This window comes from Thermobia domestica, chromosome 7, assembly GCF_964235325.1.
Source record: "Thermobia domestica chromosome 7, izTheDome1.hap1.1, whole genome shotgun sequence".
Lineage (NCBI taxonomy): Eukaryota > Metazoa > Arthropoda > Insecta > Zygentoma > Lepismatidae > Thermobia > Thermobia domestica.
The window spans coordinates 48,414,580-48,437,470 of record NC_137460.1 but is presented as its reverse complement, the minus strand read 5'-3'; the positions used below and the strand labels follow the sequence as shown (position 1 = coordinate 48,437,470).

At 36.9% G+C, this 22,891-nt stretch overlaps 1 protein-coding gene and 1 long non-coding RNA gene across 17 annotated transcripts in view; one reads left to right on the top strand and one right to left on the bottom strand.

The window, feature by feature from the left end:
- LOC145690064 (uncharacterized) overlaps nucleotides 1-22,891 on the top strand; it is a 1,134,032-nt gene that overhangs the window by 460,085 nt on the left and 651,056 nt on the right. For both annotated transcript variants that reach the window (XM_081764582.1, XM_081764580.1), the window contains exon 2: nucleotides 12,877-12,918. The gene's annotated coding sequence lies outside the window, so the exon portion shown is untranslated. The remainder of the gene's footprint in view (nucleotides 1-12,876; nucleotides 12,919-22,891) is intronic.
- Nucleotides 1-22,891, bottom strand: part of LOC145690066 (uncharacterized) — a 905,981-nt gene that overhangs the window by 617,913 nt on the left and 265,177 nt on the right. For 2 of the 15 annotated variants that reach the window (XR_014132160.1, XR_014132165.1), the window contains one exon: nucleotides 19,058-22,397. The exons of the other annotated variants lie outside the window; for them this stretch is intronic. This is a non-coding gene — a long non-coding RNA (uncharacterized LOC145690066). Of the gene's footprint in view, nucleotides 1-19,057; nucleotides 22,398-22,891 lie in introns of those variants that run through there. 15 annotated transcript variants of the gene reach the window in all.

Here is a 22,891-nt window from a genome sequence, read left to right as displayed (position 1 = left end):
AGCCCTTTAGTATGAAGCTAATCATACATTAAAACGACTCTGCATAAGGCCGTAAGTGCTGGAACTAGTGAAATTTCTGATTACACCGTATGGTGGTGCTAGCGTAGTCAGGTCCGAACGAAGCGGCGAGGAACACTATGTCCATCTTGAATTATGGCTATTTTCACTCGCTATGCTTGAACATTATATAAATATAAAACACTATTCTTCTCCCAGACTTTATGGACAATGTTGGCTTAACAGCCTGCCTTACTAAAAATAATACAAAATTTACCATTTTATTTTGCTTGTTTATTCATAAGTGAAAGGAGATAATAAAATACAACTTACAACAATCGTATATAATGTTATTCAACAACAGAAAATATGGACCTGAAGAATGGTCAGTGTTGCAATCCATAGAAATTACAGTGTTGCCAGAATAACAATTCCCCTAAAATCTAAGTTAAGAGAGCGACTAGAAGAACGAACTCAACTGCATTTGAGTACATATCATGTTGTTTTGGTTTGCTATGAACTACTTTTTAAATAACATTTGTATTTGGTTTGTAATAAACAAAATAGTTTTAACATAAAGTTATTAAAATTAAATTATAATGCTATTTACAAAGTAGTTCATAGCAAACCAAAACAACATGATATGTACTCAAATGCAGTTGAGTTCGTTCTTCTAGTCGCTCTCTTAACTTAGATTTTAGGGGAATTGTTATTCTGGCAACACTGTAATTTCTATGGATTGCAATACTGAACATTCTTTAGGTTCATAATTTCTATTGTAGAATAAGATTATCTGTGGTTGTAGTAAGTTGCATTTTGGTACCTCCTTTCACTTATGAATAAACAAGCTAAAGAAAAATGGTAAATTCTGTATTATTTTTAGTCAGGCTGACTCTTAATTTCCCTGATAATTTGCTGGGCTCGGAAAATAAAACGACACTTGTTTACGATGAAATATTAATATCAGTAAATATCTTAACACTGTTTCTCAAAGCAACTCAAATTTTGAAGCACTGACACTTCACTGGCATTTTGCTTTTATTTTTATTACGGAGTCAACCTATTTTATTACATCGTAGAAATCGAAGGAAGGGTACTTTCAAAAATGTAATTGTAAGAAGTCCATTTATAAAGAATAGTTGTCGCAACGTGTACTGCACCGTACTGCAAATGAGACCAATGTGTCTTTAAGCATCCAGGTTACCTTTCGCAGCCTAAAACCCGAAGTCAATTAGACAAACCAAACTTGCTTCTTGTTGTCACCCGTAAAGATTCTAAAGTTTCCTCTGACGCAAGTATATCTTCTTGACGTTAAGAAAAACGATAAAAATTCTTCAAAAGTAACATTCCCTTCCCTTCCTGTTTGAAGGCTCTCAATTGGCAATTTTGAGTTCCTTTAATCAAACAAACTATTCATTCTACAAATAAACATTTCAGTTCTCGCCCTCTTTTCCGAATCCTTTACTAAAAGCTCCCGATAGAACTTTAAAGCAATGTACATATCCCAGATTTTTCCGACGGGACACCTTATGAATTAGTCGTAAAGAATAGGTTAATACCCACCAAACGTGAGTAATAGAGAGTATATTATTCCCATTAGTTGCATATCGATTATTATGAATAAGTGATTTATTAGAAACATTCCACGAATCATTTTAACTTACTTTGTGTTAAAAAAAAACTGGAACATTTGGAATTTGAATACGTCTATGTTGATAGGGGAGGCTCTGCTGGTCTAATAGATAACGCGTGTGCCCTTGATGCACGTGGTCGTGGGTCCAATTTCCGTTTATTCACAATTATTCACTTTTATAATAATATTTTATTTTACACTCATTCATTTTAACTAATCATTTGTCTTCTTTAGCCTAAAGGGCATAACCGTAGAATGGTAAACTTAAAAATTTATTTTATATAATAAGTACAGGGCTATTCCGGTTAAACCGGAAGGTCTGTGAGACCTAAATCAGTGGAACTGAATAGCAAAATAGGTGTCGTCCTACTTGCGACAGTCTTATGTGCGACAGGAACTGTTAACTGTCCTATGAGCGACCGATTCGATCTGTTAACTTGTCTATGAGGCATCGATTCGTTCATATTAAGATAATGGAAGGGGATAAAGTTCCCTCTTCTTTAACTTGTTTCACACTAGTGTGATTTAGAATCTAACAAAATGTACTATGAAAATTTACGTTCCTAGAGCTCTTATTTCTTCCAGCCGTTTCACAATTACAAGGACATTCTTTTTGCTTAATCATAAATTTCAGATGTAACCTTACCTTTACATTCGTAGTACAAAGCGTTCTTCAATAAGATGACAGACAATATTGATAACAAACTATTAAAGAGTATCATGTATATTTTTCCTTGACGTCTCCTCACACTTTATTCGGGCTTGGGACTGGCATTGTTTTTGAAGTGTTTTTCTCATGTTATTCATAGAGTCTAAGAAAGTCTAAAAAGTGGAGAGTTGACGAAAGTATAAGTTTTCCGAAATAAAATATATTGCTTTGCTTAGTGAGTAATAAAATTTGAATTAAATTAAGTATAGAAAGCAAAGCTTTTGGAGAAATGGGGTATTGTAATTGGCTTTTTAATAATTAATTACATGAGAATATACTTTTCATGGAAATATCCCTGCTATCTCGTTACTTGATATGGCTTATGTAAATCTAACTCAAAATTAAGATAGATCTAAGATTTATTTACATTCATAGTAGAGGGAAAATATAGTATTTTTCAGTATTTTTCATAGCAAGATTGTTCGGACGCTAATAACGCCAGAGGCAAACATATTTTTACGAGAGGGAATCATATCATTTTTCATCACCTCAATGTCAATGAATCGGTCGCTCGTAGGACAGATAACAGTTCCTGTCGCTAATAGGATTGTCGCTTCTAGGACTAATTCAGCAAAACAGGTTTATTGGTAGCTTAACATTCATTTTCCCAAATATTTTGGTTAATAATGAACTAAGTTAGTATTGATGTTGCCATCTTCTACCCATATGTATGGTTTTCAACCTTATACAGTTTGTGGTATTAGACAAATTCTACTCTTTTTTTTTTCGTTGTAAATTATTGTGTTATTATTGCTTTTCCAAATTTATTTTACATGTACTTAATTGTGTACCAAATGAATCATAAGAATTTATCATAGAGTTTTGACATTGTTCTACTCTCCCGAAATGTCAAAATTCTTTCCAAACTTCTTGTTAAGCCTGCTACCACCGCAAGTTCAAGTAACAATCTGCAATATCATCTTTGCTAAACTGAACCCATGAGTGACATTTTTGCATACCGGTAAGTGTTGGCGACACATAGAACCAAAGATTAAATTAAAGGAACAAGAAAAGATACCAAAGCATAGTCAACAACTTTGTCTTTGTTATCACTTTTAGAGAACTTTCCCATATATCTGAAAACCTATCAAAACGACAGTTATTTGACGTTTTTGGCACGGGGAACGCGGGTTCGATTCACAACGGCTCGAATTCCGCCCTAAACTGTACATCCACACAAGCATGTACAAAGAATTTATTTTAGAAGAGGTCCAAAGTTTTCACGAAGTCTAAACTCAATATGAGGATAAATTGTATTTAAATTTCTAAAATTATCCTAATACACTCCAATAACTCAAAATTTTCCACGGCAGAAAACATAAAAATTGTATTCGAAGTTTATTCAAAATTATATTTTCTTCATGGACGAAACGTTCAGTTTTAGTTTCCCGATGTGTACAGTTCGCTTCTACATAGCAGAATTCTGGCGCCGGTGAAGTTCGATAAAGTTCAGTGAGTGTGTTCTTAAAACAAAGGATACTTGATTCAATGTTTGAGCCAGATTCATGTTCACAGATACTTTTGACTTTCGAGCAGTGTTGCCAACAACTTCTGAAGAAAATAGACTAGATGGCCTTCATATATGTTTTTTTTTTTTTTTTTTTACGCAAAAATGGCTAGATTTTGAATTACTAACCTATAACCCACATTGTAGATTTTGTGTGTGTAGGATTTATAGTAAAGTTATAGTAAAATTTGAAATTTAAATTTTATTCGCTCAAGGAACATACGTGACTTTAAATTACAATAAAACCCATCAACAACTCATTTCATTTGTGAAAGTTACCAGCCATATTATCAGTTACATTGGAATAAGTCATCATCGATGACGTCGCAGCTAGCTGATTCGCTGGAACTGGATGCACCATAGTTAGATTTCGAATTGGTTGTATTTGTGAAGACTGCCGTTGTCCCAATTTTCAGTAGTACTTCTTTCGGCAGGTCATAGTCCTCACAAACACTTCTTATTTCTCCGTACATCCACATGAATCATCATGATTGCATTGAGAGTTTTCAAGCTAATTAGATATATTATTTGTTTCCTTTAATAAACAAAAACAATCTTTGTGGCTTGAAGAACCGAATAGTTTACTAAATTTGTATTAGAAAAATTTCATTTTTGCAAACAAATGCGAAAATTAAAACAATTTAAAAAGTAGTAAACGGAGACGTTACGGGTGCGACATTAAAACTCTTTCTGAGTCGATAAGTATTGTTAAGTAGTTGTAAATATGTAAGGTGGGGAGAGATTTAAGTTTTAGATTTCTGGGCTTTCGATATTTAAGACCATTTATCCTGTCACGTATGAGGGATGATGTTTTCTCGGTGAGCACATTATCCGGGGAAAGAGAAGGAAGAAAGGATTGGGTAAGGAAAGAAGCAGTCTGGAACCTATAAGTTAGGTACCACCACGACATTTGCCTGGTGTGAATGACGAAAACCCAGGAAAACTTCATTCAGAATGACTGGTCTATAAAGAGTTTTACACTTTTTCGACCGAGTAGTCCCACCGGGAATCGAACCCGGTACAGCTCACACCAAAAGTAAGGGAGTTAGCGATTACGCTGCGCTGGGCTCCTGGTCGGGAGGAGGGAAGAAAAATGAAAAACAAGTGTCTGTTGCGTAATAAAACATCCTCTGTCTAGAGAAATCAATTGATACGATAACATAATGACAAATAGGCTAATTTTTAAAACTTACACTTTATTTTCAAAGAAAAAGTATTTTTCGAATTAATTTAACGGCCAATTAAAAGCTAAAAATAGCAAAAGAGTTTCATACAATAAGCTATATTTAAGGAAATAAGCATTTCGTAGATTTGTATGGCTAAATGTCTCTCCAAATAGGCAAGATTTAGGCAAAAATAGGCTATATTGGCATCACTGCTTGCGAGATTCTGGGAACAAAACCTCAATTATTGGTCAATTTTTATGATAGCAGAAAAGAATTATCAACCACGTGAGTAATCCAGCCAATCGTCCCAAACCACGCTTTGTCGTTGCTTGACACAAGCGTGCTAGTCGATGCACGATTCGGACAAGTGAAACGTAAGAAGGTCATTTCAAAAGAGAGGAAGAAATTAAAGTGAACGCGCGCAAATAATACATATGCATTGAAGATTTATTGATACCAAATGTGATGTAAATTCATGGTGTATTTATACTGCTATATTTGTTAATATAAAAGAGTTTAATTTAAAGTTTACCTAAACATAGCTTTCTTTTTTAAATTTCAGTATCTAATTTTTGCCTGTGCTATAGTATCAGTATAATTTACATGTTGCCTGTGCTATAGTATCAGTATAATTTACATGTTGCCTGTGCTATAGTATCAGTATAATTTACATGTTGCCTGTGCTATAGTATCAGTATAATTTACATGTTGCCTGTGCTATAGTATCAGTATAATTTACATGTTGCTTGTGCTATAGTATCAGCATCTCATATACCACAATTACACCACATGTGTACATCACATTATCAACAACACTGACTATAAAGAGGCAAAGTTGTATCCAAATGTATTTGCCATCAACACTGTGAGACAATGGACAATATTCTTGAACTGTATTCATATTCAAATTTTAATTAAGAATATTCCAGAACATCATTCAGAACTGCATACAAAGCATTTCCTTTTTTTAAAGAAAAAAGAAAAAGTCTTAAAAAATTGTTGCTTCGAGGAAACCATTAGAAACGTGCAATTAACTATCTGACTAGTCTTCTCTTGAAATTAAACTTGGGAACTAGAAATAAGAAAGAAAAAAAGAAATATCAAATATTAATTTACTTCTTGCAGAGGGTACTATGTATATTGATTTATATATATCTCTTCTGGTGCAATTAATCATCTGTAACTTCTTTCTTACTGCTCTCTTGTTCAGATGCTTTAGCTTTGAAAATTCTTTGAATTCCTCTTTTTCTTCATTTTCTTCCCACTTCATGGACGGAAAATTAAAATTAGTACCACCCGCCATTTAAAGGGAGATATTAAGTCTTATTTCTCTCCCTTTCTTCAAATGTTGGAAATTAATAATATAAACTAAAAAACCAGGCTTCAGGCGAAATTCTCTTTACTTTTTCTCGTTAATACCAGACCTGCGATTTCTGTGTGTGCACATGACAGTTGGAAAAAGAGAACAACTCGGATAATAGCTTCAAAGGAATTTATTGTTATAAAGTCCAGCGTATACAGGGTGTTTCAAAACTACCGAGAACGTTTGGGAGGTGATTCCTGACACCAAGATAAGACTAAAAGTATAGAACAACCTGGGTGCAGAAATAAGCCATTTCGAAGCTACAGGCTGCCGAAAACATAAATAACTCCAAAACTATCAGACCTACTATTTTCGGGTCAAGACTTCACTTAGAAACTAGTATGTGCCCTATCCAAATATCCATGTTTCAGAGTCCTAAGGCAGCCACACAACAATTTTTATAGCTGAGCTTAGCTACCGGCGTATAATTTGAAGTATTCACCAACTACCTCTATAAAAATTGTCGCGGAAGTACCTTAGGATTCTGAAAAATATACTAGTTCCTAAGTGAAGTCTTGACCCGACTACAGTAGGTCCCATAGTTTTGGAGCTGTGAACCTTTAAAGTTCATTTTTCATGTTTTCGGCTGCCTATAACTCCGAAAGGAAGTATTTGTGCCCCAGGTTGGTCTATACCTTTTGTCTTATTTTTGTGTCAGGAATCTCCTTTCAAACGTTGTCGTGTTGCTTTGAAACACCCTGTATATACCTAGTGCTAGAAAGGCTGGGGCTGGTAGAGCAGTCCTGAAGCCCAGCTCCCTCGCAAGCGAAATGAAATGGTGGGGAACTGTCTTTGTAAGAATTAGTCTTGCTTAATGATCCCTGTGCACTAGGGTGGAGCGTTTTGCACTTTTGCTGGAAATTCGATGATGGCTAATGCGGAAAAGGTGCCATTAGTGGCACCGACCTTACTGAATGTGTTTTTTTTTTTTTTTTTTTTTTTTTGGAAAACCCCTTACTCTACCCCAACGAACTTAAAGTTTTTAAAGTGTTTGGTTAGGCAACACGCACAACACCAATGACAGAAAAGCTACTTGTGATCGTTTTTAGAGTTACCTGATGGCTATAATACAATTATTTTATTAAAAGAAATCTGTAGCAACGCCAGTAAATAATTTTAAAATGTTTATGAGTCAAAGTACAGCCATATTAATCAGTTGTTGGAATTAATGTCCAAATTTTGTTTGGAATGCCACGTTAACGATGATTATAGGCATAGCCCTTGATATAACACGATTTTCTTTGTGCAACTCTTCGCTTATTTTGCTCTATACGCAAAATAACCCAGAACTCACATCGAGTTCCGCCCACCCACCCACCCATTAGGCATACGTTGACATTTGACTTTAGGTCACGTAGTTCTTCTTGGTCTCTAAGCGGAGCACTCTTGTTTTAGATTTCAGTTTGGCTGTAACGTAGATATCTCTTGCGTTCTGGCCGCACTTTTTCGACGCTGCCTCGGACACCAGCTTCACTGTGCGTTCCACATCTTGATTATGGCAAGGGAATGTTGTTGTTAGAGTAGCTGAAGTTCGGATGTTTTCTTCATGCTGCTGATCCGTTATTTTTCGTGTGATTGGCGGCTCTGTTAGACATTTCGGCCAATTAATCATGTCGTAGTAATTTTCATCTGTAAAGTTTAATTTCGGAACAATGAAGTCACGTGGGCGGCTTGATCTCGGAGTCTTCTGGCTGCGGCACTTTTTTATCCTTCTCCAGCTTAACGTTCGAACATGCGGATTTTCATCTGCTGTCATCGCTATCAGCAGGTTTTCATGATGAGCGTAGTATCCGTTTATTTGTAGAACAGTATGAACTATCTGTTATAGATTTTCTGACAGAAAACATGATAGCTAAACTATGCAAAACAGATGCATGGCGCCCATTTCGCACGAAGGATTTCGCCGTATTGAAAACCAGACGGGAGCGTATACTTTAACAATGTACTGGCAAAGTAGACACAAACTTGAAGTAGGTTTATCAGTACTGATGTAGTGGCGAAGCATCCTACAGGCCAATGCTATCGTGAATGTGATAATGGTCCTGGTTTTCTGTTTGCTAGATCGGTAGTACACATTCCTGTAGCAACAGCCCTACAAATTTCAAAGAGATAATTCTGGTCGCTGCTTAAACCATCTGTTTTTTCCATTTCAGACACCCATTCTACGGGAATGGGTGTAAAGGAGAGGATCGGTGAACGTTCACAATGCTTTAATTTCTTTCCGATGGGGCCGGAAAAAGCGTTGGGTCCGGTCGTCCCACCATCCAATTCGGTAACCAGGTGTCGAAATGGCAACTCGTTGGTATGAAGAAGGCAAATGAGATGCTGCAGTTCCTTTGCTAGGGATCTTTGTATCTGACTTATCACTTGTATCTGACTTATCACCATCCTGTGTTCGTGGCTTCACCATCGCTGCCGACTGCCTCAAGACTTGACACGTCGTACTGGTTCTTCTCTAAAAGCTCCAATATAGAGTCGGCAATATCCTTGCCAGTGCTTGACTTAGGTGTAACATGACCCAAGTATTCTGAACCGGGCTCCGATAAACCTGTGATATGCTTTTCTGTCTTCGTAGTTTGCCGTTAATTTTTTCTTGCACAAGAGTTGCATCATTTTTTCCTTCGAAGTAGATACTTGTAATCGCCCGGCCTGGGTGAGCCTTTTCTTTCTGGATCTTCTCACCCAGTTTATCTCTTTCTCTTCGTACCTTAGATCTATCAACAACAAGATTTTTGTCCTCTGACGTTATGAGTCTCGCGTCCTGAAGTACGGCAGAAGCGATCAAAGCAATCTGTCTGCCTGAAGGTTGCTACCTCCACTCTATTTTGAAGATGTTTCCTTCTTGATCGCACCTCGAAGTCAGATCCCGACGGGCTTCCCGATTCAACAGCTTTGCTGGATTACCCTGACGACGCCAGTATGTTTCACCTGTGCCTATGCCTAATTCCACTATTTGATGGACTTGCTTCAACACTTCCAGCGTCTTTCTTGGTTGTCTGCCCCTTAAATCTGCTCACTTTACGGGAAAATATTTTGACAAAGATTTGCTTGTTCTGACATCAATGTTACCAATGCTCATTTTCCGTTATGTTCTCTGGTCAAAAAGAAACTTGAATTCTCGTTTTGGAATCTTACGTGTACTCGCACAGTTGCAATCTTAGGCGGTTTTACATTTGCAAGACGCAATATCAAAAAGAGACTTTTCCGCGTTGTAACAAAACCTGCACGAAGTGTTGCTTCTTGTCCTTTTCGACTGAAATGTTTTTCCTTGGTACGACACTTAATATAAAATGTTTTCAGCATGTCAAAAACTCTCTTTTCTCAAACCACAGGAATACTTGCTTTACGCCAAATATGTACAACTCTTTGTCCAACTAGAGCTCCTCCGTGGCTAAGCGGTTAGCGTACGCGCCTTTGGCGTGGGAGACCCGGGTCCGATTCCCGACGGGAGCTCATGTGGTTCGGATTCCACGTTAATCAGTAGGTCCACGTCTTAAGAGAAACAGTAGCGAACTAAAACCGTTAAAGCTTAAGCTGCAATAAACTGGCCTATTCACAATATTTATACCACCGCCGAACTTCGAGCGAGAATATTCTAGAAACGTCGGGGTAGGTTCTGGTGCCAACGAGGCGAGCGGGAGGTGCGCGAATCTGGACGGAGTCGGACGTTGCGACGACGCTCGAAGAGCGTGGTCAAAGGAAGCAACCACGAAGTTGTGTAGCCTGCTGCTAGGTAGCATTTGCTATTGGTGTACATAACGAGCGAAGAGTTGCCAAAAACAAATCCTGTCATATCAAGAGCTATGCCTATAATCATCGTTAACGTGGCATTCCAAACAAAATCTGGACATTAATTCCAACAACTGAGCTAATATGGCTGTACTTTGATTCATAACATTTTAAAATTATTTACTGGCATTGCTACAGATTTCTTTTAATAAAATAATTGTATTATAGCCATCAGGTAACTCTAAAAATGATCACAAGTAGCTTTTCTGTCATTGGTGTTGTGTGTGTTGCCTAACCAAAGACTTAAAAACTTTAAGTCCGTTGCGATAGGGTAAGGGGTTGACCAAAAAAAAAAAATTAAAAATTAGTAAGGTCGGTGCCACTAATGACACCTTTTCCGCAATAGCTGTCATCGAATTTCCAACAAAAGTGCAAAACGCTCCGCCCTACTGTGCACTAGCAATCTCAAAGAATTCAAGCATTCATTGTGGTTCGTAGCCCGTGTTAAAAGTACTTCCCTTTAGCCATAACCTAGTTGTTGCATCATGAGGAAGCATAATACAAAAATTCTGAGATTATGGTGGCTTAGGGCTAGAGTACAATAGTACTCCCCCCACTATATCACGCCGAGTCAGCAAATATGACGTAATAGATCAAAGGGAAAATCCCATTCTACACCTCCCTGCGGGAGAATGCGGGCAACGTCTGTGGCGGCTACCGTAGGTGGAGACCGACCGACTCCTGGGGTAAGGAGTCAGTTTCTATCAAGTGCCAACGGCCTTCTCGGAGGGGTATAGGTCAGGGCATCTTCTTGTCCTTAGGAGAGAAAACTGTCCTAAAAGACGGATAAACCACAAGATGGTTAACGGCATGGAGATGTGGAAAGGTAATGGGAATACTACCACATTATCTTTTCCCAGGAGAGACGAATTAGGATAATAAATAAATATGATGGTTCTTCCTGAGCAAAAAATTCCGGAGGTAAAATAGTCTCCCGTTTGGATCTCCTGGTGGGGACTACTCCGGGAAGAAACATCAAAGGTGAAAGTAATAACTTTTATTTCAGCATTGGTACCTGGAACGTACAAACTCTACGACGTGCGGGTAAACTTGAGAATTTATAAATGAAAATGAACAAACATAAAATGGACATAGTGGACTTGAGTGAAGTGATATTACCAAGAGAAAGTGAGACGGTATTTGTACATTACAGAATAATCTATTCGGGTGGTGTCGCGATAGCAATGAAGAACGGAGTAGCAAGAAGTGTAACCAAAGTGGAATGCTGCAGTGACCGATTGATGTTTATGACACTAAGTGCAAAAACAGTGGTTATTGTGATAAGTGTATATGCCAACAACCGACCATGATGACAATGAAGTAGAAGTAATGTATGATCAGATTAGTGACATATTGCATCAGGAAGGAAGAGGTAAGGTCAACTCCATAGTAATGGGAGACTTCAACAGCGTAGTAAGAGAAGGAGCTGCGAATAAGGTAGTGAGACCATTTGAACTAGGCAGAAGAAATGAATGAGGTCAAATGTTTGTCGATTTCTGCAGCCAACATGATCTGGTGGTTATAAACACGTGGTTTAAGAAAAAAAAAAAACAAGTTGTACATGTGGAAAAGTCCAGGAGATAAGAAACGCTACCAAATAGATTACATTCTTGTGAAGCAACGTTTCAAGAATAGTGTACAAGACGTGAAGATACTATCGGGAGCGGACATTGATTCGGACCACAATCTCTTAGTGGCAGAAGTGCAAACCTGGTTAAAGTCGATCAAGAAAAATGGGAGAAGAAATAGAATATGGAACTTAGAGCGACTAACAAATATCGACAACGATGCGAAAAAAGAGATTGAAGAAAAATTCTGTTCAATGAGCGATATAGTCAGCAATGTAGAAAATAGTTGCGGCACACCTTCTATTGAAAAAAATAGTGGCCAATACAGTTTGAGACCTCTGTAGCACGTTCCAAGCTATGGCATTGTAACAATACTGTCGTAAAGGTGACGTGAATGAGGAACAAGCACAAACATGAATGAGGCCACTTTCCAGCCAACAAAATCCCGATTCATCCAATATCCGTTCATATGCTGGTAAAAGTGCAAATATAACCAAGGACAACCTGAAAGAGTTCATGACTGACATGTTCTGACCTTCTATAGAGCAGATAAAACATTTGTATACATAAAGAGCATCATGACGCCGTGTACATTTCCGCGTTCCTTCTTTCATTTATCTACTTTGTCTCGTGAATGTTATTTTCTCACCACTCACTACTGTCTTTATCAAATCGATGACCCCAGGCTTGTGTTAACAGCAACACCAGACCCTTGATTTAAATAACAAGATACACTTACCTCTGTTGAAATTGATTTGTTTTAACACTATGATTTTTTTGCAGTTTAGGGTTTACTCTTGTATTATATGTCCAAGAAATGCAACATCTCTTCTTTGGAGTTTTTCATTATTTATATAATAAATTACAACTTCAATATCCCCTAGAAAGCTTAGATCGATGCAATTACGTTAAGATATCTGTCGTTTACAGTAAATATTGTCCCATTTTTTCTAAGAACTTCATTTTACCCCACAATATATAATGAAAACTGTTACGACCCATGTTAAAGCAAAGCTCTTAATATATACTAAAGAGTATCCACTCCTACTTCTTAAACACATTACTGTTTTTATGTATTTGTTCTAAAGTAGTCACATTCACTACATGTTTTAATATAAGAATGTTTATTTTTTTTTTGTTTCAGGTTGAGTCCAGCAGTACTCTGGCTTCCATAACTTTCTGAAAGGTAAGTTAATATAATTTTTTAGTGAAACGATTAGCTCCTCGTCTTTTGGAATGGAATACATGGATATCTAGTTATTTTATCGGGCTATTAAATATTGCTATATTCGGTTATATTTGTAAACAACACGAGCTTCTGTACAAGGATTATCATGCAGGCGACAGAAGCCACCTACGAAGATGTACGAAGAAAAACACGGAGAGTCACGAAGGACTCCTGAAGCTCCTCTACAGGCTCCGCCTCCAAAATCGGCTATAAAAGAGCACGTCAAGACGAAGAAGATTTCAGTTCCAGATCAGATCAGATCATTCCTACCTTTCTCCTCGCGCAGCTCTGGGCCGCGAAAGACTCCCTAACCTTGCCTCTGTGCTGCTTTGAGCAAGAGGTTCTTATTCTATGTCGGCGCTGCATTGAGCAGGAGGTTCCTTTCGCCTCCGAGTTGTACTGGTCCTTTCATCTCCGTGCTACATTAGGCAAGAGACACTAACCCACCTCCACGCTCCACTGGGCAGAAGATACCATTCCACCTCCATGCTGCTACGAGCAGGAGGTCCCTTTCGTCTTCGCGCTGCACTGGGTAGGAAACACCATCCCACCTCCGCGCTGCTACAGGCAGGAGGTTCCTAATCGTCAATCTCAAAGGATTATGGGCTGATATGGGCAGGAAGTCCAACCTCATAAAGAAAGGACTATGACTTAAAGCAAATTATTATTTGTAGTATAGCGTACAAAGAACTTGTATAGATCTTAATAGAAACGTGAGGAAAAATACCCGCATACCGTTTCTACCATTCATTACAATATACATCTGAAGTATCTACACAAGCGACTACACGTCTTGCAGATAAGACAATGTTTAGCTTCTAAAAGGAAATTATGTCAAGGCAGGTAGTGGTGTCCCATAATTCAGTTCTCTTTAAGGCGAAGCAGCGTGGTGAGGAACGACTTATATTGAGAGGGTTGAACATACATGATTAGGGTTACCACATTTCTATAATTTTTTAAAAAATATATTGGAACACCGTATGAAAGTTTTAGAGTGTATTCATACAGTTTTGCACTTGTTTTCCTGTTGAAATATTAGATTTAATTAAGTATAGACCAACATTCTCCAAAATTGAATGACAGAGAATGGATGATTTTAATCGATAATTGGAGAATGGACCCGTGTCCCGTTCTTTGAAATTTGGTTTATGAACTTTTTAGATTTTCTAGGGGGTTTGTATTTTAAGTGTAGAAAGAACAAGTGTTGAAGGTGTTACAACGGCGTAGATACAACGCGTTTGAGCACAAGAAAGATCTACAGTCTTGAATTTAAATACAGGGTGTTTCAAAATGAATTCCGGGTTTTATGGCTTTGTAGTATTTATTACAATTAACTTACAATTATAAATGATATATCAAATGAAAGAGAAACTCAAGCTGTTTTGTACGCACGCATGAGCATCCACTCTTTCTTCTGTATGCTGTTAGCTAGTGCTGGTAGCAAAGGTGCTAACTAGTGACCATAAAGCTTTCTTGTGTTTTACATTTTGCAAAGATTGAATCTGTAGTTACAGTGCAACCGGATCTGGAGAATTTTAAGAAGACGCTCCCAACTACATTCTTATCGTTCGCAGTTGCTACATCCGTACAGACAACGGTTTACGTGCTAACTTTGCAAATGCAACGTTGCTGCACGACAATGAAGATTTTTAGGATCGTGTCGTCTTCACTGATGAATCAATATTTTATCTAAGTAGTGATGCGAACCCTCATAATGTTCATATCTATAATTGTACGTTAAATGTAATAAATACTATAAAATCTTAAAATCCCAATATTCATATAGAAACATCTTGTAGTTTTTCCTTTATTATCTCAAAGTTATACAAAGTTGGACTCAGGTTCTTTCATTTGAGAACCGTTGATTCATTTTTATTAGTTGAGAATCGAAATAAAAGCAGAGATATTTCGTAAATACCAGATGGCTAATATTAACTTATGCTTTCAAGCACTGTTATAATATTTTTGAAATGTCAAAATTGAGGACACTTTTTCATGTTGCTAACTTGTTACACCAAAAATATTTACTTTCGACACAAGAATCATTAATTTTATCTTTCACTTTTAAGTCTGCTCTTTAAACAGGATGAAAAATAATTATACAAGAACTAAATGAACCTGCGCTGTCTACTCAGCGTGTCGTTCTGTTGTGACCATAAATCTCCTTCCCACTGTGCATGTCTCCTTACTCACACAAGTAAAGGATAGGAAACTTTGTAGAAGTAACACGATATCAGGTGGAAATATTTTTTTCTAAGGCCTACCGCTCACTGGCAACATTTTGTCCTGCAACTCAGGCCCGTAGCCAGCCCAAAAACTTAGGGGAAGGCCCGGCTGAAGTTAGGAGGGGCCTGATCCAACCATATGATAGTTCATCACCATATTATAGTTCTTTTGCAAGCCTATTGAAAAAATTTCAGGGGACCAGCAAAAATTTAGGGGGGCCCGGCCCCCCATAGACCCCCCTGGATACGGTACTGCGGCAACTAGCTTGTTGCTCTGGCTAAATGCATTGAGTCCGCTCGCTGAGGCGACGGTGACAGAAAAGTTGCCGAGGTGTCGCCAAGCAGGGCGACAGCAAGGCAACAGCTCGGCGATGGAACAGTTGGCCAACATAAAAAATGCATTGAGTTTTATGGGAATTCGCTCACTGCGGCAACGGCTGCAGAAAAGTTGCCGAGGTACCTCCAAGCAGAGTGACAAAAAATATATGTTTTCTACAAGTTTTTTTTTTTTTTCACATAACACTTCGTTCCGTGTAACGCATGAAAAGAAATGTTCCCAATGGAATCTAATACATGTATATTTTTAATTGGTGATGAAGATAATGAAAACTTGAGGAAATAGAGAAACACCCAGCATTATATAAAGAAAGTTTACAAGAATATTCAGATATAAATTTGAAGAAGAAATTGTGTGAGGAAGTGTGTTTTGCTATAGTAAGAAACTGGAATGAGCTTTCCAGCCAAGAAAAAAATAACACAGGTATTTACACAGGAATCTATTACATTTTCAAATCAAACCTTGGAGCTTTATATTCCACGGTTGTGCCAGGTAGGCTAAAGGAGACGGTAATGATGAGATTGAATGAAATGGCAGGATGAAAAAAGTGAGAAGAAATGGGAAAATGCATGCACACGGTGTTTGTCCACCACAAATCTCACTTGACGCGAGCTGTGATCGAACCAGGGACCCTATGCACCAGAGGTGAACGCTTTACCACCCAACTCTATTAGATTCTGAATCTGATATCGCAGTACAACTGAATGGACTAATGTCATAAGGCAGTCTGATTATTATTAACTGTTATTTTACAGGTAAATCAATCAAATACACACATAATACATGCTTACTTACTGTTACTATTAGCCTTTCTTCAGGTGGCAGCTAGTCTGAAGTTTCTGTTTATCTTTGTTATTGCTGGGGCTACCACAAAGGTGATCACATTCATTCTACAGTAGCTAAAGAACTTCGAGAGATAATTGCGTAAATCACTATATAGCGTGTAAAATTTTCCTTTCAGCAATTTCTCACTGTATATAGGATGTACCCAGTATTTTTTTTCTTTTCTTCCTTCTTAAATTCAGCATTAGCGCTCAAACAACAGCACATTCTTCGAAGTCCATCGTACTGTGTCTAATCCCGCCAAATTGTGATATCAAATGTCCGGCAACTTTTCTGTTGCCGTCCCCAGTGAGCGAGGGTGTGGCAACAAAAATGTTTTGTCGCCGTGAAGTTGCTGACTATAAGCAACAGCGACAAGATAGTTGCGCAACTATTTTGTCACCAGTGAGCGGTAGGCCTAATAAATCCATATCCGTCCAAGTACGCCTCACTGCGTCCCTTGAGACCTTTGAAGTTGCCAGCATACAATAGGTTTTGCCATTCAGATTTAAGCAAAACGCCTGCAATGTCCGTCAACCCGCCATACGTATATTCTCTACTGGTTGCCTAACGCCGTAGTTTCGGCCTGCAACAATGTTAATCTTATGGGCTCAAAACGGCCTCTAAAATGTTTAATAGAACAATAACGACACGGCTTTTGAAAATTTGAATGAGAACTGACCAATCGACACAAAATTTGGAATCGACCAGTGAAAACGGTACCGGTACGTTTCTAGCACTTGTGGTTTTCGAGATCTCATTGTCGAAAGGATTGCGGACAAACATATAAACGTAGTATTTTAATATAGAGACTAGCTGAACCTGCGCTCTCTACACAGTGCATCATTCACATATGAGCATGAATCTCCTTACTATTCCTCACATCTGTACATGTCCCTTTACAGACACAAGTGAAAGACGTCTTTATAAAAATCGGCAAGAGTTGCGGTAAAGGGGAGATATTTTCGATTACTTTTTCAATATCTCGCACCATTTGCAAGATTTTAGCCTACTTCCGGTTGGAGTTTTTAATTCATGTATGATCAGTGTTTTCTTTCTTTTTGCATGCAATATGTAGTAAGCAAATACATTACACACACTATTAATTATAATGTCAATGATATATGGTGTTCATTGGGCAAAACACTCCAAAAAATAAAGATTCAACTTGGACTGGAGAAATTGTTATCCTTCGTTTTTCGTTATAATTTAGCCATGAAACAATTTAGCTTGAGAAGTATGCAACCCATGTATACAATTATGTTGTGTTGGAATGTATAATGCGTAGGGTATAATGCTTTAGTTTTTTTTTTAATTTCAACACTTCCAGTGTACCCATAAACATGTAATAAAGAAATAATGGCCATGTTTTTTTTTTTTAAATTTTCAATTAGAACTGGGAAATCTACGCAAAATTTGCAATCCATGAGTGAAAGCGTCATCTTTCTAGAGACTGTAGTTCCCGAGATCTCATTGTCGAAAGGATTGGCCATAAACATATAATCCACAAACGTATAGTTTAAAAGAACTCCAAAGATGGCAGTACAATTCATTTGCATTGATTTTGGTGAAGGTTTATTAAAATACAAAGGCCTTGAGCAATAATTTAAAAAGAAATAAATTTTATGAAAAAGATCTTTTTAAATATTTTTTAAGTACACATACTTTAAAATATTTGTCTTTCTTAAACGTGAAATCACGAATAACTGTAAATCAATGGATTAAAATAAAAAAAATTACAGGTTGGAACTGAAGCGCTTTTATTAAAAAAAGATAAATTTAGACAAGAGCTAAACTCAATGATCAACCTTACAGACCGCCCACAAACCATAGAAGAAATTGATCAAGCTGTGGCTCATATTACCTACACACTGAAACAGGCACAATAAAGTTTATGTATCAACCCATATTCCAACCACTGCTTCCTGAACAGCACAATATATTAAACATCTCTTCCCATACAGAGGGCGTAACCCTCTTCGGGTAGTAGCTAGCGTCGGCTAGCTGTCAAAAAAAATGCTTTTATTGCTATTGTAGAATTTTAAAAGATAAATAGATAGTTACAAAGCACAATATTCACTTTGCCTATTTGTACTCTTCAATATATCTAACGCTTGAAATAACCAATAAACCTTTATCTAACGTAAGTACATGCGAAATACTTGAAATTGAATTAACAACTCACTTGAGTTTATAAAATGCGGATAAATAAGGAACTTTCCGAAACTGTAAGTGGACGGAAATTTTTGCCCTTAAAAGGTAAACATATCGTCCGAATAAACGCTGACATTATGGTAACCCTATTTCAGAGGAAACCCGTAAGATTTACAGCCCCGAACAATTCCTGGAGTGACAGATAATGTATATTATCGCAACTGCCCCGACTTAACCGGGGCATCTAGGTTCCCTACGCATGATGGTATATGTACCCGCCAATTATACTGGATTCAAAATCTAATTATTATTCGGGTACTACTTTAAAAGTAGGTTCAGCCTTGATAACCTCAGTGTTGTATAAGGATGCGAAACTCAACTTAAAGGACTTCTTATACAGTGTGTCCGTAAAGTTGAGCAAACTCAATGTTTGATTGCGTATATCTTTTGAACCAAGTACAATAAAGACATGAGACTGAAAACAAATGTAAGCGTATTCTATGTAGATATTTTCGAGATTATGACGAATGTTGGAATTTGTAACGTTTTTGTGTAAAAAGGAAAGGAAGTACCGAAAGTGTTAAATAAAAAAATGTACAAATTGAAGAAAACCAATATTCAGTTGCAGAAAACGGATTTCCTGCGGGTGAATCCCTGTGTATATGTGCAACATGCATCAACATTTATCCACTGGTGCCTAAATGTGACAAAGCTGATGCAGTGTTGCCAGGTAAAAAGGCTACTTAATGCAAGTTCGTAAAATGGATTTTTTTCACAGAAACGCGGCCCCTGCTAACAGTGTTGTCGTAAAAATTATTGCAGTAGGCGTGTTTCATGTTAATTAATGATAAGCAATGTGAATTTGCACATAATTGATAACCTGAGTTTTTATGCAAAAATTTGCGGTAAAAAATTACTTATCTACACCAATGGATAAATGTTGATGCATACTGCACATATACACAGTGATTCACACATAGGAAATCAGTTTTCTGCAACTGAATATTTATTTTCTTCATTTTGCATATTTTTTATTTTACACTTTCGGTACTTTCCTTCCTTTTTTACAAAAAAAAAAAAAGTTACAAATTCCAACATTGGTCATGATCTCGAAACTATCTACATAGAACACGCTTACATATGTGTCAAGTGTCAGGTCTTTATCGCTCTTGGTTCAAAAGATATACTCAATCAAACTTTGAATTGCGCAACTTTACAGACACACTGTATATTTAAAAAGTGGGGCTTAAGATGTAACACGAGTAACATTTCACTTTACGCAATTAATTTCGTTACAATTATTATTTTCATAGGCGGTATTCATATAAGAAGGTATGGATATTTAGTGACTAAAATTAGATTAGATTATGTTAATTTTTTTTGCTATAATAAAAAATTACATTGTACAAGTTTCTAAAAAGGTCGAATCATTAAGTAATTGCTTAAAGTAAATTTTGAACGTTACACTGACAATTGATAGCCAGCAATGTGCATTTATTATAAGATTATATAGGATTAGCAAGTAAGCAGAGTAGAACCAGTCTCCGTCTACGTAAAAGACAAGATCATAAGTCAATGTGTGTTCTGTTGTTAATGGCATTACTCGAAAGAGCAAGAGCATTACATAAGCTGCATGAATCCTATGCAAACCATTTCACAGTAATGAACCTGATTCATACTACTAATTGGAGTAGTTACAAGTGCATTTACTCCACACAGCACTCACCAACACAAAATGTATCGCTGATTGATATAACGTTACACATGTGCAAATAAGCTGTAGGTAATTTCATCTGCCTGTTGCTATTACTAGGATGTTATTACAAAATATTCTCACACTATAGACAGAATGGCTGTAAAGTCTGAAACCAATTCAAAAAGTATATTAAATATTATCTAATGGTGGTTACAAAAAACGTTTCGGTCTTCTACCAAAACAGGTTTCGATTTTAAAACTGGTTCGGTTTTCTGTGAAAGCAGGTTTCGATTTTAAAGCGGTTCGGTTTTCTATGAAAGCAGGTTTCGATTTTAAAACCGGTTTGGTTTGCTATCAAAACAGCTTTCGATATTAAAACCGGTTAGGTTTTCTATCAAAACAGCTTTCGATGTTAAAACCGGTTTGGTTTTCTATCAAAACACGATTTGATTTTAAAACTGGTTCGGTTTTCTATCAAAACAGCTTTCGATGTTAAAACTGGTTCGGTTTTCTGTGAAAAACTGGTTTTGGTTTTCTGACTAAACCGATTCAGTTTTCTGTCTAAAAGCTGATTCGGTGAAGAACAGAACTGATTAAAAAAAAAAAAAAGACGAAAGATCGATTTTTCTGTTTTTCTACAAACCAATTTCCGTTTTTTAAAAAAATAAAAATAAAACTCAATTTGCCCATTCCTAATAGTTTCTAGTACTATATCATTTCCATGTTTCGGTGTTGTATATAAGTATGTGCACTCGTAAATATTAGTGTTTAAAATAGTATTTATTTGAACTTTATTCCTATCTAGATCAAAAATCTAGTATGCTCTTAGTATAGTAGCTTGAAAAATAATAGTGGTGCCTTTGAGCAAAGTCACATTGTCAAAATTAAAATTGTATCACTACTTAGAAATTTTCTTATTCTAGCTAATTCTTGTATACAAGAATTAAGATCCTCGTATTAGGTAAGATTTCTTCCTTTACCTACCTTGTACGGATAAAATTTTAATTTTTTACTGATGTGACTTCCCTCCAGATCCGCTACTGGAATATGTTTCTAATTGTCTTCCACTGTTAATGTCATTCTATTTAGCAACTATTCTTTTATACTATTAATAATCAGCACAAACACTGATAGAGTATTGAGTTTTTTTACCTTTCTCAAGACGACTTCTTTACGTATACAATCTCATTCGAAATTACGCATTTCTCACACAGTTGTTTGATCTGAGGAAGGCCATCATTGTAGAATACTGCATGGAAAACGATTCTTCTACATCCATTATGACACCATCTTTGTTGTCAAAGTATCGATATTGAAATGGACTTTTTCTCTGTGAAATCAGAAAGAAATTGCTTGATGTCAGATCAGAAGAATAGGTGGGTGCAGCAATACTTTAAAGTTACATCTAGCTGGTTCCATTGGCGCTGTTTGGAATGCATGAGCGGATGTATTGTCAGCAAGGAGACGGTTAGTACCACAATGTTGTTGCTTAATAGTATCTCGTAACTTTATCAGAAAGCAGTACGACCCTTCTCAACGTAGTCTGTAAAGAAGACCTCAAGAATGTCGTAAAAAAAAAAAAAAAAAAAAAAAAAAAAAACGAGAGCATGAACTTGCCATCTTTGTCATTTTGGTTGGAGATTAAGAAGAGTGATTTCATTCCTTGCTTATCTCTTTTGTCTCAGGATCATATAGATAGAGTCAGCATTAGCCCATAGCTACCAAACGAGCAAAAATAAAGCCTTTTCATATTGCTCCAAAACATTGAACAAATGATTCGACGTGTCATGTCTCCGAAGATGAGTCAGAGAACGCGGAACATAAGGTGCTGACACCTTGTAAATGTGTAATTCTTCATTAATTATTTTCTACTCTCTTTCGTAGCTGAGTCCACTTTGATCCATCATGTTATGGATGGCTATTTGTTGATGCTCCAGGACAAGCTCTTCGATTTCTCTCTTTGTAGTGGCGTCGTTCGTGATTGATGGACGTTCAAGTCTTTCTTATCTGTAAAGGACAATGATCAGTTTGGGAATCCCTTTTCCACCTCACGAGAGTGTCATAGGATGGGCATTCACCACCATACACAAACGTTATTTCATCATGAATTTGCTGAGCGCTGAAATCCTTCAAATCCTGGAACTACATCACGCTTCAAGCTTCTATCTTCTCCATCTTGCACCTTACTGACAATTAGCGCCATCTGTGAAGAAAGAAATAACGTATATCAATAATTTTTATTAAATTATACGTATAAATTCTAATGTAATGTTCAAGTTACGTCAAAATCACTCAATAAGTTTTGGGGTATAATTACAATTTTCCAATATCCCTTGTACATCCACTTTTGCAAAATTACATATCCTAATATAGTAAAAATTTATCTCCCCGTCCTGCGTGGCTATAGGGATGAAGTTAAAAATTTGGAAACGACTCTATACATTTTTTCGACAAAATTATCACTCATGTTACGTTCAAAACTCTCATATGGTTAATGACGTCGCACTTCTACTATCATGCTTGCACCCGGAAATTTGATTTGCACCCGTAGGGTGACCAGGTGTGCTGATTTTCGAAGTATAGTCTGTTTTTCAAAGAGCTGTCCTGCGTATTGCGAAGACACCTACACTGACAAAAATACAGCGGTATTGTATATACAAATATACGGAATCCTCTTGCTTACTACAGAAATCAGTA